We start from the raw sequence: 23,568 nt of genomic DNA, 5'->3' as shown, positions 1-23,568 counted from the left end.
AGCTGATCGATGTTTCTCTCTCATCGATGTTTCTAACTCTCCCTTCCTCTCTGTAAAAAACAAAAATTAAAAATGAATAAAAAAATAAAAAAACTTCAAAGTCTTACATACATATGCATAAAAGTGTACAGATTATAACAACCTGGAGAGTTTCCACAAACTGAACCCACCCAGGTGAAAAAAAAAAAAAATACAGCACTTGATACAACACCCAAAGCACAAATGACAAAAGAGAAGACTGATAAAGTAGACTTCGTAAACATTTAAAACTTTTGTATTTCAAAGAACACCATTAAAAATATTGCTAGAGATAAGAAGAGCACTGTATGGAGTAAATGTTTTAATTTACCAGAACATATAACTGTTTTAATTTTCTGTAACCTGATGACATGGGTTCAAAATGTGAAAAACAAAAAATTGATAGAGCTCTAAGGAGAGATACACAAATCCAAATCATTATGGAAGGTTCAATACGTCTCTCTCAGTATTTGACAGAACATGAAGACAAAAAGTCAGTATGGATATAGAAGGTGTATTTACTGGGTAAGTTATACTGCAGTAACAAAAAGATCCAAAGTCTTGGTGGCTTAATACCGCAGAGGTTCATATTTCACACAGAGTCCAGTGGGATCAGCAATTGCCAGGGCTATTCTCCTCCATGCAGTGACCCAGGGATCCAGGCGTTCCCATCACATGTTTCTGCCAATTTATCCTGTGGTTTCCGCAGATGCTTCTCAAGAAGAGAAAGTGGGAAGGTAGCACGGGCTTTAAATGCCTTGGCCCCGAAGTTACATGTCTCACTTCCATTCACATCTCTTTTTTTATATGTATACTAGAGGCCCAGTGCACAAAATTTGTGCACAGGGTGGGGGGTGTCCCTCAGCCCAGCCTGCACCCTCTCCAATCTGGGACATCCCTCTCACAATCCAGGACTGCTGGCTTCCATCCACTCTCCTGCCTGCCTGCCTGATTGCCCCTAATCACTTCTGCCTGCCAGCCTGATCACCCCCTGACCACTCCCCTGCCAGCTTGATTGATGCCTAACTGCTCCCCTGCCAGCCCGATTGCCCCTAACTGCCCTCCCCTGCCAGCCCGGTCATCCCTAACTTCCCTCCCTTGTAGGCCTGGTCATCCCTAACTGTCCTCCCCTGCTGGCCCACTCACCCCTAACTTCCCTCCCTTGCCTGCCTGGTCACCCCTAACTGCCCTCCCCTGAGGGCCTGGTCCCCCCCAACTGCCCTCCCCTGCAGGCCTTGTCCCCCCAGACTGCCCTCCTTTGCAGGCCTTGTCCCTCCCAACTACCCTCCCCTGCAGACCTTGTCCCCCGAAACTGCCCTCCCCTGCAGGTCTGGTCCCTCCCAACTGGCCTCCTCTGCCGGCCCGGTCACTCCTAACTGCCCTCCCCTGCAGGCATGATTGCCCCCAACTGCCCTCCCTTGCAGGCCTGGTCCCTCCCAACTGCCTTCCCCTGCAAGCCTGGTCCCCCACAACTGCCCTCCCCTGCTAGCCATCTTGTGTCCACATGGGGGCAGCCATCTTGTGTGTTGGAGTGGCGGACACTTTACATATTGGGCTTTTATTATATAGGATATTTTGTTGATTTTAGAGAAAGAGGAAAGGAGAGAGATTGCATACATTGGTTGATTCTTGTATGTGCCCCAACTGGGAAATGAACCCACAACCTTGGCATATCAGGATGATGCTCTAACCAACTAAGCCATTCAGCCAGGGCCCATTTACATCTCTTAAGCTAGAACTGGTCACATGGTCTCTCCTATCTCCAAGGGTACTGAGAAGCGTAGTTTGCCGATGTCTCTAGAAAATAGAGAGAATCAGGTAGGAGTGAGCATTTGCAGTCTCCATTCACTGGATTTCAACAAAACAATGAATAAGCTTGACCTAATGGACATATATAGATAACTCTGCATCCAATATCTTATTTTCAAGCACATATGACAATTTGCAAAATTTGACTATAACCTGGCTGTAAAGCCGGTCTTATGAAATTTTAAAGAATCCAAATCACATGGAGCATGTTATCTAAGCAGCTATTCCTTGTAACTAAAGTATAAGTCAATAATGAGATAATTCAAAATTTTCCATATGCTAAGGAATTTAAAAATACACTTCTAAATAACCCATGGGTTAAAGAAGAACTCATTAAAGGAAGCCAGAAAATATTTGAATCAATTAATAACAAAGAAAATTCGCATCAAAATTTGTAGGTGTAGGTAAATCAGTACATAGAAGGAAATTTTATAGTTATAAATGCATGTATCAGAGAAGAGCTGAAAAATGATAAAATAAACCTTTACCTCAATAAGTTGGAAAAAGAATATCAAAATAAATATAACAAAAGAAAAAGTAAGTAATAAAGGCAAGAACACAAATAAATAAAATAAGAAAGCAAAAATTAAAACAGAGCTAATCCAACAAAGCCAAAGGTTGGATCTTTGAAAAGACAGCAAAATTGACAACCTCCTGAATAAAATTTCCCTAGAGAAAAACAGAAATTTCCCTAGAGAAAAACAGAAATGGCACACACACATACAGAAAAACAGAAATGGCACACACACATACAGAAATGGCACACACACACACACACACACACACAATATTAGGAATAAAAAAGTGGGATGTCACTATAGATGCTACCAACATTACAGAAAAAAGAAGATGTTTTGAACAACTTTGAGTCAATACATTTGAAAATGTAAATGAAATAAACATCCTATAAAGGCATAAAATATTAATTTTGACTCAAGACAAAACAGAAAAACTAATAAATCCTCTATCAGTGAAGGACTCTGAAAAAAGAAAACTTTCCAAAAAGAAAACTTCAACTCTGATCGCTTCACTGGCAAGTTCCAACATCCAAAGATGACACAATTTCAGTCTTCCATGATCTCTTCCGAAGAATAGAGAAAGAGGGAGCAAGCCCCAATTCATTTTATAAGGCTAACATGGCCTGCACACCAACATAGGACAAAGATATGGGGGGGAAAGAAAAGAAAAAAGTTACAGGCCACTTTTGCTCAGAAACTTGAATGAAATATCCTATAATAATAAAAGGGTAATATGCTAATTAGACCAAACGTCCTTCTGGGCATCATTCTGGACATCCTTCCAGAAGAAGCCAGGGCCAGAGCGAAGCAGCCTGGGTCCCTGGCGCTTGCCGGCGGCGGCGGCCAGAGGGAAGCAGCTCGGGTTCTGGGAGCCTGCCAGCGAAGGCCAGAGCAAACCCCAGTCCCGGAGGGAAGCAGGTGCCAGCAGCTGGGGGAAGGAAGGTCTACTCTTGCACGAATTTTCGTGCATCGGGCCTCTAGTCCTTTAATAAAGTGTTAACCACAAAAATCCATCAATCTATAAAAAAGTACCACAACCAAAATGGGCTAATCACAGGAACCCAAGGTTGATTTTTTTAAATTATATTTTATATTTATGGCTGACATTATTACATCCCCCCACCCCTTTTCCCTCCTTTGCCCACCTCCACCCAAACCCCACCCCGGGCCCCCCTCCCTCTGGCCCTCCTCACATTGTTATCTGTGTCCATAGACTATGCATCTATGTTCTTTGGCTGTTCCCTTCATCTTCTTCCATTCCATCCACTCCACCCACCTCCCTTCTGGTATTTGTCAGCCTGTCCCATGTATCCATTCCTCTTCTTGTTTCGTTCATCCATTTATTTTGTTCATTAGATTCCACATATAAGTGAGATCAAATGGTATTTGTCTTTGCCTGACTGGCTTATTTCACTTAGCTTAATAATCTCCAGGTCCATCCATGCTGTCACAAAAGGTAAGATTTCCTTCCTTTGTACAGCTGCATAGTATTCCGTTGTGTAAATGTACCACAGCTTTTTTATCCACTCATCTACTGATGGGCTTTAGGGCTGTTTCCAGATCATGGTTATAAACATAGGGGTGCATATATTCTTTCTGATTGATGTTTTGGGATTCTTAGGATACATTCCCAGAAATGGGATCACTGGGTCAAAAGGCAGTTCTATTTTTAATTTTTTGGGAAAACTCCCTACTGTTTTCCACAGTGGCTGCACCAGTCTGCATTCTCACCAACAGTGCACTGGGGTTCCCTTTTCTCCACATCCTCACCAGCACTTGTTGTTTGTTGATTTATTGATGGTAGTCATTCTGGCAGGTGTGAGGTGATACCTCTTTGTAGTTTTAACTTGCATCTCTCTGATGATTAGTGATGTTGAGCATTTTTTCATATATCTATTGGCCCTATGTATGTCCTCTTTGGAGAAGTGTCTATTCAGGTCCTTTGCTCATTCTTTAGTTGGGTTGTTTGTCTTTTTGGTGTTGAGTTGTATAAGTTCTTTATATACTGTTTTGGAAATTAACCCCTTATCAGAGGTATCATTGGCAAATACGTTCTCTCATGCACTGCGTTCTCTTTTTATTTCGTTAGTGGTTTCTTTTGCAGTGTAGAAGCTTTTAGTTTCATGTAGTCCCGTTTGTTTATTTTTTCCTTTGTTTCCCTTGCCTAGGAGACATATTGGCAAAAATACTGCTATGAGAGATGTCTGAGGTTTTACTACTTGTATATTCTAGGATTTTTATGGTTTCGCGACTTACACTTAAGTCTTTTATCGATTTTGAGTTTATCCTTGTGTATGGTGTAAGTTGGTGGTCTAGTTTCATGTATCTGTCCAATTTCCCCAACACCACTTATTGAAGAGACTGTCTTTACTCCATTGTGTGCTCTTACCTCCTTCATCAAATATTAATTGAGCATAGTGGCTTGGGTCAATTTCTGGGGTCTCTGTTCTGTTCCATTGATCTATATGCCTGTTCTTGTGCCAGTACCCGGCTGCTTTGATTACAATGGCTTTGATATCCAGTATTGTGATCCCTTCAACTTCATTCTTCTTTCTCAAGATTGCTGAGGCTCCATTCATGTAATTCAGCACATAAACTGATTCAAGGGCAAAAAACAACATGCAAAAGACCATTTGATAAAATATTGATACTTATTCATGATTTTAAAATTTAAAAATAATGTGGGAAATTATTAATAGAAGACAATTTCTGTAATCTGATAAAGATTATGTCTGCAGCTAACAGTTAATGGTGAAATATTGCAAGCTTCTCTTTTTGAGACCAGAAATAAGTCAAGGATGTCCACAGCACCCATTTTTTTCAACGTTTTATTGGAGGTCTCACCAGTGCGGTAAGGTGAGAAAAAGAAATAAAAGGGGTAAGATTCGGAGAAGAAATAAAAGTCATCTTTCGAAAGTGTGGACAAAAGGGGGTTCTACAGAAAGTAACCTCACAGGGTGATCTGATCATAAATTCCCAAGCAGGCAGGTCTGGTGAGCAGTCTTGCCCCAGGCCCAAAACGTCTTTAGTAAAAGGTTTATCTTCGCTTTCAGCAAGCCCCGTCCATCGCTCTTGTACATGGAGGTTAACACACCTTTAAAAGGCCAGAGTAATTCTCTTTACAGACCCCTGGCAAGCAGCCACCCTCAAGGAAGCACATAATTTTGCTTACCGTCCCATAATCCAATCCCTGCCTGGTTTTCTCCCACCTTCACGTAATCTTCCTTCCATTCCCTCCTTCACTCCCAAGTGCATAAAAGAAGCTGTGAAGCCCTGGCCGGTGTGGCTCAGTTGGTTGGGCGTCACACCGAAAGGTCTGGGCCCATGACCGGGTTTTAGGCTCGATCCCTGGTGAGGGCTGTGCATGAGGCAGCTGATCAACATTGTGTTCTCACATGATGTTTCTTTCTTCTCCCTTCCTTTCTCTCTAAAATGCAACAAACTTACTGTCCCTCTCCCGAGCATTTGAGATCTGGCTTCCTGGCAATTGTCAGTTTTGGCTCAAATAAACTCATAAAAATTATCTATAAGTTCCTTATGTCAACAAAGTTGATATAATTATGTATAGAGAAACCTCAAAATAGTCGACCACTATGTTATCTAAATTAACAAGAAGATTTAGTGTTTGTATTAGATACAAAATAAATATATTAAAAATATGTTTCCTTACAACAACCTACTGAGTTATTGGATGAAGCCGCGGAGGGCAAGTTTTGCACTTGGGGGCGAGAAGCTGTTCTTAACATTCAGAGGTGACCCTGTGGAAACAGGCTCTTCCTTGTGTGAGCGAGCTCCCCGTTACCGGAAGGGTTCAAGCAGGGGCAGGATGGGAGGCGTCCAGGGGTGCTGGGAAAGAACTTGGGCTCGAGTGAGAGGCCAGGCCCTCCCTAAGCTGGCCCTCAGCTCTTCTTACACTCAGCCCCGGGAGTGGCCTGTCTCCTCTCTTTTGGCTCCTCTCAAAGTCAACTTAATCCCTCCGGTAAACCCGTGAAATGCGCCAGGATTTATAACTCCAGGAAATGTTTGTAACAATTCTTAATCTTATCAGGGTCCACCCCCCTCTCCTAGGCTCTGCTTTCAGAGAAAACCCACAACAGTTATTTCTCTTCCCCTTTCCCCTGCCCCGGCCCCATCAGACTTACTTCCTAGTCCAAGTTCTCTGGCGGGGCGCACAGCTCCCCGAGTGTGGTGGGTGTTGGGCTGGGGGCTTCTCCACAAGCACAAAGGATAAAGGTCACTCTGTTCACAGGCTCCCTACTGCTAAGAATCCTGTCTGTCTTCAACACCACGGACCCCGTTTACAAAGGCAAATCCTTGCAAACAGTGCCACACTGAGCACTTCCTAGGGGCCCGCCCGGCACGGTGCTAAGGGCTGTCTGTGTTTGACTTCTCCAAACCACCCGTCCATCCCCGTGAGGTGGGCCTATTACTAGCTCCCCGCGTCCCACAGTAAGTGGGACTTGGGACTGGAACATTCTCGGTTCAGACCACACATTCTGGAACCCCATGCTACCTGGTTTGAACAACACGCAGCAGTAGAGCTGCTTTCTTTGGAGTCAGGCCGCCTGGCACTTTGCAGCCACATGACCTCGGGCCTCGGTCTTCTCACTTGCAGAATGGGGCTCAGAGGCACTTCCGCTTCTCAGGGTCATTGAGAAGGGTGATCAATGAATGAGCTGGTGAGTGTAAGGGCTCATCACATGGTGCTCCAGACACGTTGGTTGTGGTTATTGGCAGCTTCTGGGGTCTGGACTCTCAACACAGCGGAGCTGGAGCCATGAGCTTGGGAAGATGCTGCAACCCCGGAGCCGAGGCAGCCTGACCCTGCCAGGGAAAGGGCCATGGCCAAACCCGCACTGCTCGCAGCTGGCGCATTGCGGGCAGATGCAGAGAGGCCAGGCTGTTAATAAATCTGTCAGTTCCCAGGATGCCCCGGGCCCCTGCTCTGACAGGCACCACAGGATGGGGGGGAGGGGTAGCTGGCAGCAGACCCAAGTGTTGGCTGAGCCGCTAGATAATCTGGAATGAACTGTCTCTCAAGCTGGAGGCATTTAACCTTGCTCCCCCCAACCCCTGCCCCCCAGGCCTGGGCTCTGGGATGAACCCCTTTCTTCCCAGCCCCAGGGGAGCTGAGAGCACAGCTTGTGTGAAGGAGGGCTGTATTGATTATCTATTGCCACCTAAGAGATTACCCCAAACTTAGCAGCTGGGGGTAACAAATACCAGCTCGCAGCTTCTGTGTGGCGGGAATCTGAAAGTGGCTTCCCTGGGTGGTTCTGACTCAAGGTTTTTTCACGAGGTTGCAATCCAGGTGTTGGCCTTGGTGGCAGTCATCTCTCAAGGCTTGACGGGGGGGAGGGGGGGTTGGCGGGGGGGTCTGATTCCAAACTCACGTAGCTGTTGGCAGGCCTCCCTCCCCAAGAGCCACTCCCAAGAGCGCTCACAGGGGCCTCCCCACAAGGCCACCTCTTCTTGTCAAGAAAGCTGGCCTCCCCCGACGCCAGCAATGAAGAGAGAGCAAGAGGTGCACCCACCCTGGAAGGCACAGCCCCTTTACAGCCCAGCCTCTTCCTCCATCCCTGCTGACATGGCGCGTTTGTCCACTGCAAGTCGCTAAGTCCAATCCACAGGATGTGAAGGACAGGAGTAGGGGACCCCTGGGGCCGTCTCAGAGGCTGCCCGCCTTGGGAGAGGCGGGGGGGGGGGGGGGGGGCGCTGCTCCTGGGACACACAGAGACCCAAGTCCGGCTCACCGACGGGTGCCCCTGCCCAGGGAGCCAGGAATCGGTCTCAGCTCCTCATTCCACCTATTGCCAAGCCCTGTTGGCTCAACAACCTAAATAGCTCTCAGGTCTGACCACTTGCTCTCTCTTGACTGTCCCGGCTCCAGCCAGGCCCCCACTGTATTACACCTGGGTGAGGTCCCCATGTCACCACTGCCGCACTCGTCCCCCGGCGTGTGTTCTGCTCCCTTCAATCACCACCCAGCCCTCCCACCACCGGCTGCGTCTTCCTGATAATAGTCAGAGGGGTCCTTTCCCGATTGCACCATGCCTTTCCTTGCTGAAAACCCTCTGAGGCTTCCCACTCGCAGCACCAAGACCCGAGTTCTCTCCAAGACAACAAGACTCTGCCAGGTCTGGCTCCCCCGAGCCTCGACAGCCTCACCTCGCCACGCTGTCTCCTTTCGGTGCCTGGAACATGCTCTGTGCCCTCCTGGCACAGCCCTTGCGTATGCTGTTCCTCTCCCAGGAAGGCTTTTCTTGTCCCGCTCACTTCGGTGACCCCTCCTCACCCTTTGGATCTTGGGCTCCAGAGCCGCTTCCTGGAACAAGCTGTGCCCATCCAGCCCTGACTTGGTTCAGTCTCCTGTTGGAAACTCGACCTCACGTCCTAGCGCTTTGCTAGGCACACTGTCCTTTACCTGGTTGGCCACTGTGTGTCCCCTCACCAACACTGCAAGTGCCACGAGGGCAGGGACTGCATATGGTTTTGCCAGCTGCCTCCCTAGTGCCAATCACCAGTGGGTGTTTAAGAAACACCCGTTGAACTTAAAAAAAAAAAATCCTCACCCAAGGATGTTTTTTAAAAATTGATTTGAGAGAGAGAGGATGGGAGAGAGAGAAATATCGATGTGAGAGAGTTACATCGATCAGTTGCCTCCCATACGTGCCCCAAGCAGGGATCAAACCCACCACCTAGGTATGTGTCCTGATCGGGAATCGAACCCGCAACCTTTTGGTGTATGGGTCGACACTCCAACCACCTGAGCACCAGGGCACATCTGTTGAATTTTTTAAAAAATTAAAATTCTTGTGCAGATGATAAAACCACAACTTTAGAAACATAAATTCATTAGAACCACAGATCTGCAGGGCTCAAAGGGGGCTCAGCAACCAGCCAACAAACCTCCTTGTTTTTGGAAGAGGAAACTGAGGCCCAGGGACAGGGAAGGACTTCCCAGGCTGCAGGGTGAGTGAGAGCGGAGAGGAGAAGCCAGTCCTCTGATGACCCCTCACCTGCCATCGCCCATCTGCCACCAGCCCCATTTGCCTCCTATCACCACCTGAGCTTCCCGCCGGCACTTGGCAGACGCTAGCGATCACCTCCATTAGCCTTAAGGCCTTGGCACAGAAACCCTGGAAACCTTCGGCAAAACCTCCTGTCTGGTAAATTATTTTCTCAGTTTTGGAACTACTTACAAATGTATGACTGGTCCTGAAAACAGTTCTTTTCACCCCAAATCAAGAACCAGCCCTGCTTTTGAAAAGTCAACATTTTGGGTTCCTCCCACATGGAGCCCTTAACCGTCTGAGCGAGCCAGGACGTGAGGTAATCTGGCCAACTGCGGGAGAAACTGAGGCCGGAGAAGGCCAGAGACTTTCCCAAGGTCACACACAAAATCAGTGGCAGGGCAGGGACTGGAACCCGGGCCTCCCCTTCTCCTGCCAGTGCTCCTGGCTCTACAGCCGGTGGCAAGTAGCAGACCGGATGAACTTGAAGGCACCTGCAAACTCTGATCCTCCTTGGAAACAGGGATCCTTCCTCAGACTATGGTCAGCTTTGCAGAGTCCGGTCTTAGATCCTCTGCAGAGAGTAACTCTCGACTTCCAAAAGCGGCAACCTGGCGATTCAAAGCAAACACACTGATACTGCAAACAAACTGGTATTGCAAAAACAAAGTGGTATTCAAAACATGCCCAACTCGTATTCAAACCGGTGCCAGTATTTTAAAAAATGAGAGATTTTTACATACAAATCCAGGTTTCCACCTCCTCAAAGAAAAATCAGACAATCTGGCAACCTTTGCTCTGCCTCCTGTCACGCGGACACTTGGCTGGCCTGCATAGCGGTGGTCACACACTCACCTGCCCACAGCTGCCCACACTCCCTCCTTTCTGTTGCCTTCCCAGGCCACGAGGCATTTGGGTTTGTGGCATTTATTCTACTGGATTTTAAGACTCCCTGGAGAAGTGGTCCCATAGGTTCTGTTTGATGCCTCCAGGGACAGGGCGCTCAATGCCAGTCTGCTCCAAGGCTGGGGCAAGGAGATGGTGGTGGGGAGGGAGAGCTGGATTTGGATCACGGTGTATCTGAATCCATGTATAACAGGTCATGCGATAATGTAATTCCAGAGCCTAATAAACTTTAATTGCCTCATAACCAGGTCTCTCCATGCTTGTTTTGGCCGAGGCAGGTACTAAAGCCACTCTTGGGAATGACTTCACAGACTTCACGTCCATCGAAATGAAGTCCAGATGCCACTGCATTCCGGGCAAACCAGGGGCTGGGTCTGGACAGCCCTTTGGAAGTGGCAAGGCCAGCTACCGCTGCTATCAAAAACGGGGCTGCAGGTCCACCTTTGGATTCTTGAGCAATGACGGCTCTCAGATTGCCTTTGTGACCTTGCCAGGAGCCGTCACCACCACCCATGTTTCATAATCTATGGTTGGGGGGGGCCTTCTAGCAATGTGAGGCCGCTGAGCACTTCATCAAGAGGCAGAATCAGGGCAGATACTCTTAATAGAGTTCTTGGCAAGCGTCAAACTGGAACTTTAAAATAGCAATGGCTTGGTTCCCACCACACTTATCAGTAACCATATCTCCATGCCAACAGAATGATGAGAGGCCGGGACTATTAGCTCTGGGAGAGGCCTCATGTGTTTTATCTTGTCCAACTCCCTACCTTCATCGAAAACTTCCTACAGCGCCCTAGACAAGAAGGGTGGGCCAGCCCTGCAGGGCAACACATCTTCCTGATAAAGCCCTCCCCACTGACACCTCCATCCCCCGCCCTCAGAGCAAAAGCCATGCTCACCTTCACCTACAGCCCACGAGCAGCACCAGACTTGCCCTCCCCTTGTTTGCAGACAACCCACTCCAGGACATCTATTCCTTCCTGGGGGGGCCTTGAATTTGAAGCCTGGCCACCGTCCTGCAATTAGCCAGCGTCCCTCTTCAGCACCTGCACAACAGTTGTAACTTAAGAGGACAGTTTTTGCTCCCAGGACCTACAGGGAAGTAAGGCTGAGCCCAGCTGTGCCACATCCTAGGCTCACAGATTGTCTCAGATCAGCAAACAGATTTTATTTATTTAACAAATACTTAGTTGGCTTAGCTTACTTTAGCGATATGATTCATTAAATCCCCATGACCTTCTAAGAGAGAGTCCATTATTCTCATCCCCAGTGTGCAGATGCTGAAACCAAGACAAGGGAGGGGAAGCCACTTGGCCAAAGTGCCAGTTAAGTGAGGACATGTGGACTCGGATGCAGGTCATTGGAGTCTGGAGCTGGTGCTCGTTACCCGTCCTTGTCGTTGTCAGTGTTGGACATGGGGGTGAAGGCCTCCAGGGAGACCAGGAAATACCAAGTTTTCCTGATAAGTCAGCCCCACCCTGACTTCTTTGCAGTGATGGGAGTTGGGACTTCACCTCAGTTCCAAATTCAGGGCTCTTTGCTCTGGCCTAGAGCATGCTGAGTGGACTCATCTGATTTAACTAAAGTGGAATTCCTCAGAGTAGCAGTATCACCAGATCCTATTCAGAGGAGTGGCTGGCTTGGATTCCACATGCATATCTGACAGGACACAATTACCCAGCGGGTTCCTGGGCCAGGGAGAGAACCCAACCTAGGCATCTGATATTTTATTTTTTAAAATTTTTTATAAATCTTTACTGTTGAAAGTATTACATGCGTCCCCCTTTTTCCCCCACTGACCCCCTCCAGCCCGCCCCCGCCCGCTCCTCTCCCCGCCCCAGGCCTTCACCACCCTATTGTCTGTGTCCAAGGGTTATGCATGTATGCATACAAGGTCTTGGTTGATTACCTCCCACCCATCCACCCACCATCCCGCCTTCCCTCTGAGATTCTGCATTCTGTTCCATGCTTCCATGTCTCTGGATCCACTCTGTTCATCAGTTTATTAATTAAATTCCACATATGAATGAGATCTTGTGATACTTGTCTTTGTCTGACGTATTTCACTTAGCATAATACTCTCCAGGTCCCTCCATGCTGTCTCAAAGGTTAAGAGATTCTTCTTTTTTTACTGCTGCATAGTATTCCGTGGTATAAATGCACCACAGCTTGTTTATCCACTCATCTCCTGATGGGCACTTGGGCTGTTTCCAGATCCTAGCTACTGTAAATTGTGCTGCTATGAACATAGGGGTGCACACATTCTTTCTGTAGGCATCTGATACTTTGAAAGTGCACATGTCAGAAGACCCATTCCCCAGCACTGCTCATGGGGGACCCAAGTCCTTCTGATTGAGGCCCCAAAAATAAAATAAACAAAAGTTTATTTTAGGAACCTGTTAGGAAATGCATGGAGACCATATTAATTCATAGCCCAGTAATCTAGAAGTCATCATTAATCCAAATGTGGGCAAACCCTTTCTTATAAAGGGCCAGGGAGTAAATATGTTGGGAAAGGCAGCCATACACAGCCCGGTGGCCCTTGAACAACTGCATAAGACTGTACCTGGGACCCGAAACATTTCCTTACAGGTGAGGAGCTCTCACTGCCTGGGCTGGTGTCTCACCTTGTTTGGAAGTATCTTTCCCCCACTAGCAGGATGTGTACTCTGCATAAGCATGTGCATCAGATGGCACCCGGCCAACCCTACTGCTGCATCTGTTCCCAGCAGAGAGAGGGAAAGAGAGAGGAACATCAATCAGTTGCCTCCCACACATGCCCTGACCAAGGATTGAGCCTGTAACCTGAGTATATTTCCTGACTGGGAATTGAACCCACCACTTTTTGGTGTAAGGGACGATGCTCCAACCAACTGAGAGCCACACCAGCCAAGGCCCTTTAACATTTCTTATTGTTCAGGTCTAATGGTGATGAATTCTTTCAGCCTTTGTTGCTTTGAAAACGTTTATTTCACTTTCATTTTTGAAAGACATTTTTTGCTAAATACAAAACCCTAGATTGACAGGGTTTCCTCCCCCCCCCCCCCCCCCCTTAAACACTTTAAAGATATCAAGCCATTCTTTTTTTGGCTTGCATAATTTCTGACAAGAAGTCTGCTGTCATTCTGATCTTTGTTCTTCTGTATATATTTATTTTTATTCTTTATCACTGGTTCAGCAATTTGACTATGTGTCTTAGCATGTGTAGGTTTTTCTCATTTATTCTTCCTGAGGTTTACTGGGTTTCTTGGATTTATGACTTTATCGTTTTCATCATATTTTGGAAATTACCATTATTTCTTCAAATATATATATTTTTAATTACGTTTTTGATTTCAGAGAGAGGGAGAAAGGGAGATAGATGGAAACATCAGTAGAGAGAGAATCATTGCGTGACTGCCTCCAGCACACCCCCTACCGGGGGTCAAGCTTGCAACCCACGTATGTGCCCTGACCAGGAATGGAACCATGATGCTCAACCACTGAGCCAATAAACCGGGCTCTTCAAATATGTTTTCTATCTCTTTTCCTCTTTCCTCTCCTAGCACATATTTTTGACACTTGGTACTATCCCCTCAGGTTGCTGTTTATTCCTTTAATTCCACTGATCTTTTCTTCTGCAGCATCCAATGTGCTGTTAATCCCACTGTTTATTTTAAGTTCAGATATTGTATTTTCATTTCTAAAAACTTGATTTGGATTCTAAAAATATATATCCTATTCTTTCCTTATTATGTTTATGTTTTCCTTTATATCCTTGACTATTTCTTATATAAATAATAAATGTCTTTGTTGGTTAATTTTATAGTTATCATTTAGGACCTATTGATTTATTTTTTCTCCTGGCTCTGGTGATTCTTTTATTTACATGCCTGAGGATTATTTGTTGAATGTCACACATAGTAAATTTTTACATTGTTGAATCCTGGGTTTTGTTGTGCTTCTTCAAACAGTTTTGGACTTTATTCTGCCAAGAAATTATTTGCAGATCAGACTGAGGCTAATTATTTTTTATTGGCAAATTGAGAGCAGCCTTTACTCTAGTGGTAATTTAGCCCCCTACAAAGACATGACCTTTTAGAGGATTCTATGCCGGGGCTGACCAGCAGCCCCTGAACGATGGATGAACAGATTACTCCAACACAGTTTCACTGTGAAAGAGAGGGCTAAGGGGCCGCCTGGCTGATACCAACCAGGCAGCCTTGACTGCCTGTCTCGTTAGGCTTTTATTGGAATTTTTATCTTCAGATACAATCAGTAGGGTGAGTTATCTTGGGAGGACACATGTGTTTACATTGTCCTCTAAGCAAGGGCACCCAGGGATTAAGCATAAGAATTCCAGTAAACACCCAGGGGTTTATACATGCACAGACTTGTGTGGAAAGGTCAAGGAATAATTAGGGGCGCCGCCTTCAACACTCCCCTAAATCTCCACTAAGTCAGAATTCCGGTAAACAGGGCAGGCGGCCTTCCACACACTTCCCTTTCATCAGAATGTCCTCCTTACAACTTTCCAACAAAGTCTCGTGTGCTCCCCAACAATCTATATATATAAAACCTTAATATGCAAATAGACCGAACTGCAGAACAAACGAACAAACGGTCGCTATGACGTGCACTGACCACCAGGGGGCGTGCGTGGACCATGGTGGGTGTCAGCAACAGGTGGCAGAGCATGAAACATGGTGGGCATCAGCCATGGCGGGATGGTGGAGCAGGTGAGCGGGGGCGCCACACCAAGTCGGGGTGCTGGTCACTGTCATCAGGGCAAGCCTCTGATGGTTACTGAAAATTCTTTGCTCCCGCACACTGCTGTCCCGCCTGGCGCTCACACCTGCTGCAGGCGCCAGTCCCACTTGCACCCGCAGCTGGTGCCGGAGCCACCGCTCACACCCATTGCCGGCATCTGGCACCGGTCCCAATCACTCGGCACCGTCAACGGGTCTGAGCAGCGGCTGCTGGCCCCAATCGCCCCTCAGGGCTTCTCCACCTTCCCCTGCTCCTGAGGGGCGATCAGGGCCAGCAGCCGCCTCTCGCACCCACTGTCGGCAATGGCCCCGATCACACCCGCAGCCAGAGCCGCCACTCGCACCCATTGCCAGTGCCCAGCACTGGTCCCGATCGCTTGGTGCCATCAGCGGTGTGAGCATTGGCTGCTGGTCCCACTCGCCCCTAAGGGCTTCTCCACCTCCCCCTGCTCCTGAGGGGCAATTTGGGCACCAGCCCTGCTTGCATCCACTGCTGGTGCTGGCCTCAATCGCTCCGTCCCATCAGCAGATGTGAGCGGGGCCGGCGCCGTCAGTGTGTGGGAGCAGTGGCGGTGGGAGCGGGGCTGCCAGTAGGCAGGGGATCAGGGGCCGCAGTGGGAGGGGCTAGGCAGGGGCATGGAGGATGGGCCGAGACCAACCCCTGTGCCCACCGCAGCCTCGGGGCCCACAGTTCAAGGTGCACAAATTCGTGCACTGGGCCCCTAGTTATACTTAATGCTCTGTGTATTTCAAGGCCTCTCCACTCTAGCTAACAGAAACTATAACTATTCCCAGAGGCACTGAGCTCTGGGAATTATTTGGCCTACTGCTTTTGTTTGTTCTTTCCCTGGTCCGATGGAATTTCATCCCACACGTCCTAATCAGAACTCACTTAAGGATCAAGATTTTCAGAGTTCTGTCTCTGTGCAGCTACCTCTTCAGTTACATCTCCCTGCAAATTCCAGCCACATCAGCCTTCCTGAACTCTGATCTCGGTCTCCCCGATTCAGTGACACAGGGGGCCTCTGGCTCCCGTCTCTGGGCTGCATTGGAGGCACCTTCAATGAGGAAGATGGGGAATCCCCTCTTCCCTGTTTGTTTTCCTTCCATCGGGACTCACAGTTCTGTGTTTCCTGGTGTCGTGTCTGAAAACATTTGTTTTATAGATCTTCTCTGCTGTTCTAGTTGTTTATGGTGGAAGGAAATTCCCATAGCACTCAATCCTTCATGGGTTGAACTTTATACTAATTATTTTCATTATTGGTTTATACTTTAAAATATCATTTAACTAATAGATGGTAATTTATTAAAGATTGTTAGAGACCTTTAAGAAAATTGTGTTTGGAGTTAGTTCATTAATATTTCTGTTTTATAATTCTACCAGAAAGCCAGGCTCTGTCAAGATTGCTATAAAATGTTGAGCTAGGAAATGATCTTCAAGGCTAACCTTATTAATAAAAAATTAATTCATTATAGGCATACCTTGGTTTATTGCATTTTACTTTATTGTACTTCACAGATATTGCAATTTTTAAAAACTGGAGGTATGTGGCAACCCTGGGTTGAGCAAGTCTAATGGCACCCATTTTCCAACAGGCTCAGATGATGCTTAGCATTTTTTAGCAATAGAGTACTCTTTAATCAGGTATATACATTGATTTTCTTAGACATAATGCTGTTGCACACTTTAATAGACTACAGTATAGTGTAAACATAACTTTTATATGTACCAGAAACCAAAAATTTTGTGACTCACTTTATTGCCATATTCATTTTATTGTGGTAGTCTGGAACCAAATCCACAGTATCTCCCAAGCACACCTGTACTTAAGTTAATTTTTTAAATTCACTTTTAAAAGTGTTCAAAATTTTTATAAAGGTAGCAAGACCATTTAAAGGGAAATAACAATCTCTTCAACAAACTGTGCTGAGACAACTAAATATCCACATGCAAGAATAAAGTCGAGCCGAAACCGGTTTGGCTCAGTGGATAGAGCGTCGGACGCCTGCGGACTGAAAGGTCCCAGGTTCGATTCCGGTCAAGGGCATGTACCTTGGTTGCGGGCACATCCCCAGTAGGGGGTGTGCAGGAGGCAGCTGGTCGATGTTTCTCTCTCATCGATGTTTCTAGCTCTCTATCCCTCTCCCTTCCTCTCTGTAAAAAATCAATAAAATATATTTAAAACAAAAAAAAAGAATAATGTCGAACTCTAATCTCCTACCATATACAAAGGTTAATTCAAAATGGATCAAACACCTAAATATAAAACACTAAAAGTACAAAATCCTAAAAGAAAACGCAGGAGTAAATCTTCATGACCTAAATATAAAAGTACAAAACACTAAAATTACAAAATCCTAAAAGAAAATACAGGAGTAAATCTTCATGACCTTGTTTTTGGCAATGTTTACTTAGATTTGAGGCAAAAAGCATAAGCAACAAAAGAAAATTTAATTAATTAAAATTAATTTTGAATTCATCAAAGGATACTATCAAAGAGTTAAATAGACACCCACAGGGTGAGTCAAAATATTTGCGAATCATGTATGTGATAAGGGCCTATTATCCAGGACACATATAGAACCCTTACAACTCAACAACAACCCAACTAAAAAAACAGGAAAAGAGCTTGAATAGATGTCTCTTCAAAGAAGATATACAAACGGTTAACAAGCTCATAAAATGCCCAATGTCCTTAGTTATTAGGAAAATGCAAATCAAAACCACAAGGATGCCAAAACCGGTTTGGCTCAGTGGATAGAGCGTCAGCCTGTGGACAGAAGGGTCCCAGGTTCGATTCCGGTCAAGGGCACGTACCTTGGTTGTGGGCACATCCCCAGTGGGGGGTGTGCAAGAGGCAACTGATCGATGTTTCTCTCTCATCGATGTTTCTAGCTCTCTATCCCTCTCCCTTTCTCTCTATAAAAAATCAATAAAATACATTAAAAAAAAACAACAACACACAAGGAGATATCACATCATCTCCACTAGGATGGTTATTGTTATGGACTCAATTGTGTTCCCTCCCAAGATATGTTGAACCAGTATCTATAACTGTGCCTTATGTGGAAATTAGGCCTTTGCAGATTTAACCAAGTTAAGATGAGGTCATTAAGATGGTTCTTAATCCAGTATGACTGGTGTACTTATAAAAAGGAGGGAAATGTGGATAAAAACACAGAAGGAAGGTGACCATGTGAAGACAGAGGCGGAAGTTAGTTACATTGCCACAAGCCAGGGAATGCCTGGGCTCCAAGAAGCTGGAAGAGGCACGGAAGGATCCTCCCCTAGGCTTTGGAGGGAGCAGGGTTCTGCAAATGCCTTGATTTTGGATTTCTAGCCTCCAGAACCGAGATAAGAAATCTGTTGTTTTAAGCCACCCAGTTTGTGGTACTTTATTACAGAGCCTTAGAGCACTGATACAGGTTTAATTTTTAAAATGGAAATAACAAATGTTGGCAAATGGGATGCTTAACTTTATGTGTCAACTTGGTAGGGCCATGGTGCTCAGATATTTGGTCAAACATTCCGGATGTTTCTGTGAAGATGTTTTTTGGGTGACATTACTGTGGGTGTTTTTCATCTAGTCAGTCAAAAATCTTAACAAAAAGACTGACATTCCCTTGAGCAACAAGAAATTGCTGCCAGACGACTGCCTTTGGACTGGAACTGCAACTCTTTCCTAGGTCTCTAGCTGCTGGCCTTTCCCTGCAGACTTGGGACTTACCAAGCTTCTAGTTGTGTAAGCCAATTCCTTAAAATAAATCTGTCTCTGCATATGCACATCCTATTGGTTCTAATTCTCTGAAGCACTCTAATACAGCAAGGATGTGGAGAAATTGGAACCTTCATACATTGCTGGTGGAAATAAAAATGGTGCAGCCACTGTGGAAAATCATTTGGTGATTCCTTAATGAGTTAAACAGAATTACCATAGGATCCAGCAATTCTACTAGGCATATACCTACAAGAACTGAAAACAGGTGTTCAAACAAAAATGTGTACAAGAATGTTCATAGCAGCACTACTGACAATACCCAAAAGGTAGAAACAATATAAATATCCATCAACTGATGGATAAATGAATGTGGCATATCCATATAATGAAATATTCAACCATAAAAGGAATACAATTCTGACAAATACTACAAAATGAATGAACCTTGAAAACACTATGCTGAGGGAAAGAAGCCAGATTCAAAAGGTCACATATTATAGATTTCATTTATATTAAATATTCAATACAGGCAACTTCATAAAGACAAAAAGCAGATTAGTGGTTGCCTGGGGTGAGGGGAGTAAAGGGGTACAACAAGAGTAAATGCTTAATGGGTTTGGGGTTTCCTTTTGAGAGGATAGAAATGTTCTGGAACTAGATTGTGGAGATGGTCGCATATCACAAATGTACTAAATGCCACTGAATTGCACACTTTTAAAATGGTAAATTTATGTTATGTGTATTTTACCACACACACAATAAAACACGTGTTCCAAGTACACACAAAAGACTAATTCATGAGTTCACTAATTAACAAACAAAAAATGAACTTCTCAAGTTAACAAAAATAGAACAGTGAAGCGAGAATTAAAGGTCCTAAAATGAGTCATGTGTGTAACCATTGCAATAAGTAAGCAGGCCTGTGGAACTCAATTCACAAAGCAATTTTATTTTTGTCCCCAACTGTCCCTTAAAACCCACTTTGTGGGACTAGTGCATTTACTAACTCTAGAAGAAAACTCAGGTCTCCACAACTTCTCCAGTCAATCTTATTTAATAACTAAAGGCCCGGTGCACGACATTCATGCACTCAGGGAGGTCCCTCAGCCCAGCCTGCGCCCTCTCACAGTCCGGAGCCCTCAGTGCATGGGGAGTGGGCCTAAGCCAGCAGTTGGACATCCTTAGAGCTGCCGCGGAGGCGGGAGAGGCTCTCGCCACTGCCACTGTGCTCACCAGCCATGAGCCCAGCTTCTGGCTGAGTGGGGCTCCCCCTGTGGGAGCACAGCAACCACCAGGGGGCAGCTCCTACATTGAGCGTCTGCCCCCTGGTGGTCAGTGTGCATCATAGCAACCGGTCATTCCACTGTTGGGCCAAAACCGGCTCTCCGACATCCCCTGAGGTGTCCCGGATTGCGAGAGGGCACAGGCCAGGCCGAGGGACCCCACCTGTGCACAATCGGGGCTGGGGAGGGACGCGGGAAGTTGGCCAGCAGGGGAGGAACCGTGGGAGGGCTCTAGGGCATGTCCAGCCTGTCTTGCTCAGTCCCGATGGGCCGGATCCCAGCAGCAAGCTAACCTATGGGTTGAAGCATCTGCCCCCTGGTGGTCAGTGCACGTCATAGCAACTGGTCAGTCGACTGATCCCCTTGTGATCAGTGCACATCATAGAGAGCAGTTGAGCGGCCTTAGCATATCATTAGCATATTACACTTTGATTGGTTGAACGGCTGACTGGCCAACCAAACAGCATATTAGGTTTTTATTATCCTATCTAATAAAAGAGTAATATGCAAATTGACCACCACTCCAACACACAAGATGGCTGCCCCCATGTGGACACAAGATGGCCGCGACAAGATGGACAGCAGGGGAGGGCAGTTGGGAGGGACCAGGTCTTCAAGGGAGGGGAGTTGTGGGCGATCAGGCCAGTAGGAGAGCAATTAGGCATCCATCAGGCTGGCAGGGGAGTGGTTAGGGGGGTGATCAGGCTGGCAGGCAGAAGCGGTTAGGGGCAATCAGGAAGGCAAGCAGGCAAGCAGTTGGGAGCCAGCAGTCCAGGATTGTGAGAGGGATGTCCGAATGCCCATGCCTAAACGGGCAGTCAGACATCCTTTGAGGGGTCCCAGATTGGACAGGATGCAGGCTGGGATGAGGGACACACTCCCCCTCTTTGTACACCGGGTCTCTAGTATAGGATAATAGTAATAGTAACACTACTACTTATAAAGTCCCATAGTCACCCTAAAGGTGCAAAACAGTTTCAATTCAGAAATTTAAATGTCCAATCCCATGTTATAATCAAAAGAATTTATCATTTGAACTTAAGGCTATTTTGGAGGCTGCTGCAGGCTGGAAGCCAGCATTGTTTAAGGTTTAGGGCAGTGGGAGTGAGGAAAGGGAGAAGAAGCAAGAGAAAATCCTTACTTGTGGTGACTGGGCACTGGCTGGGCAAGAGTTTCATTACTTTCTCGCATAGGCTTCTCCAGCATCCTGAGTGGCTTGTTCTCTCCCAGGCATCTCTCAGGGGTGGTACCTACCCCCTGGCTCTTTATTTCTTGCTTCTTCCTCCGCACTGCAAGGCAGATTCCACCTCCTTGAGGAGCCAGACCCGTCTCTTGGTCACTCTGAGGTGACCCATGCCGGTTCTCCTGCATGCAGCTCACAACTGGTCCATGGGAGGCAAGCATGCATCCCCTGGCCCAACAAACTCTAGGAATGGAGGCTGCATCCAACTCAGCTGCCTTTCCACGGCTCCATCGTCAAAGCACCTAGCCAGCCACTGGAATCTCACTCTGTGGGTTTTTCCAGGCAGGGGTCTAGTCTACCTGATCACCACCCTACAAGGGACACATAGTAACCTCCATGGAGGCCCCTTCCCTAGCCGTGAGGTAAGAGGCAGAGGCATCCAGTGCTCTCAAAACACACAAATGAATCTCTTCAAAGAAATCCCCACCAAAAACCCTCTTCTTTCAACTCTAACTCCTCTTTTATACCCTTAATGTGGATGACAAGTTTAAGGGGGCTACAGGTTTTTTACCATCTCCATTATAAAAATAGCATATGGTATACATATTGTGGTATCTTCCAAAAAACATCGATTTTAACCTTATTACCAAGCCCGGCCGGCATGGCTCTAAGGTTGAGTGTCGACCTATGAGCCAGGAGGTCGCAGTTCAATTCCTGATTAGGGCACATGACTGGATTGTGGGCTCGATCCCCAGTGGAGAGGGCATACTGGAAGCAGCCGATCAACAATTCTGTCATCATTGATGTTTCTCTCTCTCCCTTCCTCTCTGAAATCAATAAAAATATATATATTTTAAAAATACCTACATTCATTGTTGAATGTATAACAGCTACTATGGAGTCCCTAATTTGTCCCAGGCATGGCACTAGGCCCTTTTTACAAACATCTCATTTAAAGTTTATAGGCATATTGTTTTGTTAACTATTTTATCATTTTCATAACCGAGGATTGATAACTGGCATTAAAACTGTGGAGTGCATGTTAGTAAAATTTTCAGTAGGAAAAATTATTCTGAAAGCCTAGTCATAGAACTTCAGATCTGGAAAGGGCTCCAGAGGTTGTTTTGTCAACCTCATTCATTTCCTTAAGAAGCTGCAGAGGTCCCGAAAGGCTTGAGTTGAGGGACTTGCCCACGGTCATCACAGTGAGATGAGATGTGGGTTATCACTTGCCACAGCTGCCTCTTATTCATAAAAAGAAATATTACATTCTGATTTATACTGCTAATTTTAATATTTTTCAAACCAGTAGTAGAAATGAATTTTTAATGCAAACTATTTCAGAGTCTAAAAAATTGAACAAACTGGGCTTCCAACACCACACAGAGCTGTATGAATCCCAATTTACTATACGGGAGAATGGATTCTTAATTGAATCTGTGCCTTAGAGTGGGAGAGTAATTTTTAAATGGAAAATCCTGTGGAGGTGGTGATGAGAATGAGTTGAGTCCAAGAGAAAGTAAGATAGCAAACTAGGCTGGAAAATAGCTTTTTCTTAAAGATCTGAAGGAAACCAAATGCAGATTGTTTGGGCTCACACTGAACTATCTTTACTCCATCCTCCTAGTCTTGGCAGGCTCTTGGTTTCGGATCCTTTTAGATGACGATCTCTAGGGTTTCATAAACCTCTTTCCATACATTAGCACTATGGTGACAGTATTCGTTTAACAAATATGGGAACCTAGGACATGCCATTCAGCATTGCATTCTTCTCATGCAACCCAACAATCATAAGCTTTTAGGGTTGGCAGGGAGCCTAGAAATAACTGAGTCCAATACCACGTTTCAAAGATAAGAAAACTGAGGCCCAGAGAAAGAAACACCTGTCCCAGGAAGGTCACACAGTTAATGGTTCTAATCACAAAAGTTAAGCATTTTGACAGATACATGAACTCTTGAGTAGTTCCATCTTCAGCTCTGTGGACTTAAGAGTCACATTTTGTAGCATGAAGTGCTAATTAAACCAGAGGAATTACGGACTTACTATTTATAAGTAGGAGTGAAGATATTAACTTGGCCATGAAACCTGGGGCACAGAAGGAGCTCTTGTCTCCTGAGATCCACATATTACATTGAACCTTTGTATTTTAAAACAGAATGTGGGTAATGCAGTCTCAACTCTCCTAACCTGGGACCTGGGCTTGAGTTGCATTTAGTCTAGAAGGACCAGCTATTGTAGTTTTCTGTATCATGAGATAAATGAATAACCCTACTCCTTCAGGCAAATGCTGCCCTCACCCAGTGGAAAGGTTAAAACCATCTTTCCAAACACCAATCACTTCAAAAGGAATGATTTCAAAATATTTTTCTA

At 45.8% G+C, this 23,568-nt stretch overlaps 1 protein-coding gene across 1 annotated transcript in view; it reads right to left on the bottom strand.

Annotated features, from left to right (window-relative positions):
* Nucleotides 1-518: 518 nt before the first annotated feature.
* The window catches only part of RPRD1B (regulation of nuclear pre-mRNA domain containing 1B), an 83,165-nt gene continuing 60,115 nt past the window's right edge, over nt 519-23,568 (bottom strand). Inside the window, exon 8 of the transcript XR_008557647.1 lies at nt 519-733. The gene's annotated coding sequence lies outside the window, so the exon portion shown is untranslated. The remainder of the gene's footprint in view (nt 734-23,568) is intronic.

The sequence above is a fragment of the Eptesicus fuscus genome, chromosome 12 (genome assembly GCF_027574615.1).
Source record: "Eptesicus fuscus isolate TK198812 chromosome 12, DD_ASM_mEF_20220401, whole genome shotgun sequence".
Taxonomy (NCBI): Eukaryota; Metazoa; Chordata; class Mammalia; order Chiroptera; family Vespertilionidae; genus Eptesicus; species Eptesicus fuscus.
The sequence above is the reverse complement of the archived record's forward strand: the minus strand, read 5'-3'. Positions and strand labels throughout refer to the sequence as shown.